Genomic DNA, 6000 nt, shown 5'->3' on the forward strand with positions numbered 1-6000 from the left:
CCCGGATCGCTGCTCTCATTGGCCGCCTGGGGGTAGGGGAGGGGCCTGCGCCGAGGGCTGTTGCCCTGCCGGCTCGCCGCGGGCTGGCGGTGGCGCTGGGGCGAGGGCGCGACGGTCGGCGCCCGGGTGGCCTGTGCCACCGGTACGCGTGGGCGGCGGGCGTGGTCCCAGTGCCAGTGCCCAGGTGCACGGGGGCTTTGGGCCCTAGTGTGTGTTCAGAGGCGTGGGCAAGTGCGGGGACACGCGGGCAAGGGACGTGCGCGGAGGACCGCCCTGGCCACCCGAGCCTGACGCGTGGGACGCCCTGCGTAGGTGTAAGATGAGTGAATGAACAATCGGACAGTATGTCTGTTTGTGTTAGAGCCACCTGGACCCAGAAGGAGGCAGCGAGAGCCAGGGCGGTCCAGAGCTTTAGGGACCACGCTTTTGAGTCTGAAAGACCGGGCTTATTTTTGAGGACCTGCTTGGGAGGAGGGGGCTTTCTCAGTTGTCACCTCAATTAGGCCTCCTACCTCCCCCGCGGTGGGAACTTGGATGAGGCGCTCAGGTTCACAGAGGGAAAATTACTTGCTAGAGGTCACCCATTTGGCCCAGGCAGAGCTAGGCTTGGCCTCCCGGGGACTCCGTGAGAACGAGCCTTTCCAGTAGGGGCACCATCCTTCTCCCAGACTCAGTGTCCAGAGCTGAGTTTCTAGAATCCAAATCCACCCCTTCGTGGTTTTCTCCCAGATCGAGAGGTCACAGTCCTGGGGCTGGCACAGCTGCAGCTGGCCCTGGTCATCTGTCTGCCCCGGAGGGCACTGCCCCAAACATCACTGCACACTTGGGTCCCAGACCTTGGCTTCACCCTTCTCTTGCTGGTCACTCCGAGTGGCTTTCTGATCTTCTATGAGCTGGTTCCATTTCATCACCAGCAAAGAGGGAGCAGTGACACCTGCCACAGATACTCAGGAAACATTGTATGTGTGGGTGCCTAGCACAGGTTCTATTTTCTCTTACCTTCTGTTTTCTTTCCCTATTTTGTTATTTCTACAACACACGCACACTTGGCCAAATGCAAAAGATGTTGAATGTTTACAATGCTTTCAACAAAAAAAAAAAAAAAAGAAAAAAAAAAAAGAGGGGCACCTGGCTGGCTCAGTCCGAAGAGCATGTGACTCTTGGTCTGGGGGTTGTGAGTTCAAGCCCCTCAGGTTTAGAGATTACTAAACCTCAGGTTTAGAGATTACTTTAAAAAGATGCTATTTGGGGAGATGGGTGGCTCGGTATAAGCGTCTGCCTTCGGCTCAGGTCATGATCTCAGGATCCTGGGAATGAGCCCTGCATCAGGTTTCCCTGCTCAGCGGGGAGTCTGCTTCTCCTTCTGACCCTCCCCCTGCTCATGCTCTCTCAAATAAATAAATAAATAAATAAATAAATAAATAAATAAATCTTTAAAAAGTAAATTTAAAAAAATTAAAAGATGCTTTCGGGGTGCCTGCCTGACTCAGTTGGTAAAGTATGCAACTCTTTTTTTTTTTTTTAAGGCTTTTTTTATTTATTTGACAGAGCGAGCACAAGTAGGCCGAGCGGTAGATAGAGGGAGAGGGAGAAGCAGGCTCCCCACTGAGCAGAGAGTCCGATGCAGGGCTTGATCCCAGGACCCCAGGATTACAACCTGAGCCGAAGGCAGATGCTCAACCAACTGAGCCACCCAGACGCCCCTAAAGTATGCAATTCTTAATCTCAGGGTTGTGAGTTCGAGCCCCACACTCAGCGTAGAGCTTACTTAAAACTATATATATAATAAAAATAGAAAGCAGGGGCGCCTGGGTGGCTCAGTCGGTTAAGCGGCTGCCTTCGGCTCAGGTCATGATCCCAGGGTCCTGGGATCGAGCCCCACGTCGGGCTCCCTGCTCAGTGGAGAGCCTGCTTCTCCCTCTCCCTCTGCCTGCCTCTCTACCTACTTGTGCTCTCTCTCTCTCTCTGTCAAATAAATAAAATCTTTAAAAAAAAAAAATAAAAAGCAAATAAATGTTTTCAATGAAAAGTCAGTCTCTCCTCTCTCCCAGCCGCACAAATTCCCTCCCCCAAGGCATCCACACCCCTGATTCCTTGCACGGCTTCCTGGAGACAGTCTCTGCCTACAAGGCCGCAGCAGACATATGTGTTTGTCTTTTACACGCAAATACTAACTAACAGGTTCCACTTACAGTTTCTCTTACTTTATCTTGGAAAGCGATACACATTTATATGTTAAAAAAATTCTCATTCTCGGCCAACTGCCCAGTTTTCCAGTGTGGGGACGTACCAGCATCCCTTTGACAGGTCTCCTGTGCGTGGATGGGCCGGCATGCTTTCACCAAACAATAGCATGGCTCACACATCATTTTGTACGTGAGCAAATGCAGCCAAGGATAAATTCCTAGAAGCGGAATCCCTGGGCCAGAAGACGTACGTGTGTGGGATGCAGATTTTTTGCTGCAGTAGTGGTTCGGATGTCCGGCATCCGCGGCCACCGACCTGCAGGAGCGTGCCAACTCCCCTATGTCGTGCCCAGCATGCTCCCTTATCAATCTGTGATCTTTGTTGACGTCATCTGTGGGAAATTAATGGTTTCTCGGGGTACTCGGGGCTATTTTTTTAGGTAGTTTATCACGGCCATCATCAGTCTTGATGGTCACTGAGATTTGCCCCCTCTGCCTTGTCATTCTTCAGGCATATCCCAACCCCCACCCCTGGATTTGGGCCAGGTCACCTGGAGAGTGAGAAGCAGCTTTGTTGGCTTCTTGGTAGATTGGGGGCTCCCTCCCCACCTCCCCCCACTGTGGGCTGTTACAGAGGCCCGGTTGGTGAGTGGGGGGCAGGAGGGCTTCTGCCAAGTCTAACGTTTGAGGGTTAGTGCAGGCTGATCCCTTCCCTAGCTTGGAGACACACACCCCCACGCAGAGCCACGGAAGCCCAGGTTGGGCTTCTTTTGTCCGCTTCAGGATCCAGCCTTGTTCACCTCCAGTGCTGGGGAGCTCACCTCCTCCAGAGGCAGCTCTGTCCATCTTCAAACTATTCCAGCTGTGAGCAAGGCCTGCCCCCCCCACTCCCACCCCACCAAGCTACCAGAGCAGCCCTTGAAGCCTAAACCATGGCTGTTCTCCCCAGAGCCTTCGGCCTACTCAGCTCCAAGCCAGGCTCCCCAACCCTGCCATGAGTTCTACATCCCACGCTGACCTGGTCATTGTCCCTAGAAAGCCTCCAGCTCGTCATGGGCCTTTCCGGAGTGTCGCTTCCGGAGAAGGGTTGGGCCTCCCTGCTGTGCTGTGCTGCCCAGACCAAACATGAACAGACCAAACCCTCCCTTTGTCTGGGTACTAGACCTTTAATGATGCCACCCACAACCCCCTTAGCTTTTTTGGGCCACGCTGCCCTAGTTTCTGGCTCCAAACAACAGAAACCAGCTCTGAGTAATTTAAACAGAAAGGGATTCTTTACAGTGTGTCACAGATTCTCGGGGAGAGCCAGAGAACCGGGCCCGAAGGGTGCACCCAGCCAAGAACAACGCCCCAAAGCACATGCCAAAAGTGGCTTAGTCCAGACACCCCCAGCGCTGGCCCTGACCACGGACCCCTCATCTCAGGCCAACGCCGGACGCCGGGGTGTCGCTGTCACAAGTACTGCACCGTGGCATCTCCCCTCGTCACCGCAGGGCTGGGAAGACCAATGACAGCGCCATCAGCACCTGTGCGGGGAGGGACCAACCTCAGAAGACAGGACGGGGGAGAGGGAGGAGGGCCCTGGATAGAGGAAGGGGGTTCAGGTGCCGGGCATCCCCAGGAGTGACGACACCCACTGCAGGGGCTGGAATTGCCACGTTGCCCTCCCCCCCCGGCCATATCTCTTTAGCACCCACTAGATGCCACCTGCGCGACAGGCACCCACACAGTTTTCTCATTTGGTTCGAGGGACAACCTGTGTGGGAGGTGCCGTCACCCCCTTTTCCCTGAGATTCCCGTGGGGTGCTCGGCATCCTGCAGCGCGCTCCACTCCAGCAGGAAGGAGGAGGCTCTGTGGGGGTCCCCTGCCAGCAGGTGTCAAACTCTGCCTCCCGCAGTGCCATCCTGCCCCCTCCACACACGGTCCTTGCCACCGACACATGAGTAACCCCCGCCCCCCACCCCGCCACTGCCTCGGCCTTGGCCCTGCAGCCTGGGAGCACTGCCTCTGAGCACGGAGACTCCCGGGGAAGAGCACGGTCAACACGGAGGATTCAGCCAGGGAGGCCAGCCAAGCTGTCCGCCTGTTCCCATAAACTGGTCTCTGGGGAGGGGTGAGTCAGAGGGCGGGTCCAGGAGGGGAGCCCAGACCTGGCTCCACTGCCCCGTCCCGACCCTTCCTCTGCGGAGGGCTGCAGAGGGGACCCCACTGCTGAGCAGACCACTGCCGGTGTTTCCTGTCTCCCTCGTTCATTCAGTCACGCACTCAGCCACCTGCTTAGGTATTCAGCATGCGTTGAGCACTGCTGTGTGCCAGGCCAAGAGAAAAACCAGCTGCGGTGGTCCCTGCCCTCAAGGGGCTCACAGCTGAAGGGAAGAAATGGACGTAAAGGGGTGCGTGCTAGAGCAGAGAATGAATGGGGGTATGGAGGGGAGCGGGGTGCTCAACAGATCTCACAGAGAAAGTGGCATTTGAGCTGGGTCTGGAAGGATGGGGAGGCGTGTCTGATATGTGGTCGCAGGAGAGAAGGGAATGCTCCCCATGGAGGGAGCAGCCTGAGCCAAGGTGGGCAGGTGTGATGAAGCCTGGGGTGTTCTGGAAACATCCAAGCAGGCGGTGTAGGAAGCGAGGGAAGTGAGACTGGAGAAGCAGATAGGAAGCAGCCGATGATGGAGGGCCTTGACTGTGGGGAGTGTTCTGACATTTTCCTGGGCAGGGTTTGGAGCAGGGGAGTGACGTGGGTGGACGAGGGTCCTGGAAATGCAATAGGCTGACATTTTGAAGTGTTAGCATATGGGTCTCCTTCCCACGCTGAACTTCCTGTGCCCCGAACCCATGGGGTCAGTTGAATGGAATATCTCTGCCCACATATTTTTAGGGACCCACAAAAGTGCTTTAATTTCTTTCGAATCAGAAGCAAAAAGTGGATATAATAGCGATGAATATGTAACAAATGAATCCAGCCTGGATTGTATTCATCGTTATACCAAAGCAGTGGTAAAATATGGGGTAAGATCTTGACCCACGCTTCAGGGGAGCCTTGGAAGGGGCGGCAGGACCAGCTACCCCTCCAGCCTCCGCAGGGCTGGGGAGAGAGCCTTGGACAAGGATGAGCCCCTTGGGTGCTACCCCAGGGAGGCGTCGGATGTAATATACAGCGTGGTAACTACAGTTAACAATACCGGGCTGTAAATGTCCACAATAGCCAAACTGTGGAAAGAGCCAAGATGTCCATCAACAGATGAATGGATAAAGAAGATGTGGTATATATATACAATGGAATATTATGCAGCCATCAAAAGGAATAAGATCTTGCCATTTGCAACGACGTGGATGGAACTGGAGGGTATTATGCTGAGCAAAATAAGTCAAACAGAGAAAGACATGTATCATATGACCTCACTGATATGAGGAATTCTTAATCTCAGGAAACAAACTGAGGGTTGCTGGAGGGGGGGGTGGGGTGGGAGGGATGGGGTGGCTGGGTGATAGACACTGGGGAGGGTATGTGCTATGGTGAGCGCTGTGAACTGTGCAAGAATGTTGAATCTCAGATCTGTACCTCTGAAACAAATAATGCAATATATGTTAAGAAAGAAAAAAAGAAGAAGAAGAATGTAGCAGGAGGGGAAGAATGAAGGGGGGGAAATCGGAGGGGGAGAAGAACCATGAGAGACGATGGACTCTGAAAAACAAACTGAGGGTTCTAGAGGGGAGGGGGTTGGGAGGATGGGTTAGCCTGGTGATGGGTATTGAGGAGGGCACATTCTGCATGGAGCACTGGGTGTTATGCACAAACAATGAATCATGGAA

This window comes from Phoca vitulina, unplaced genomic scaffold, assembly GCF_004348235.1.
Source record: "Phoca vitulina isolate PV1807 unplaced genomic scaffold, GSC_HSeal_1.0 scaffold45, whole genome shotgun sequence".
NCBI lineage: Eukaryota > Metazoa > Chordata > Mammalia > Carnivora > Phocidae > Phoca > Phoca vitulina.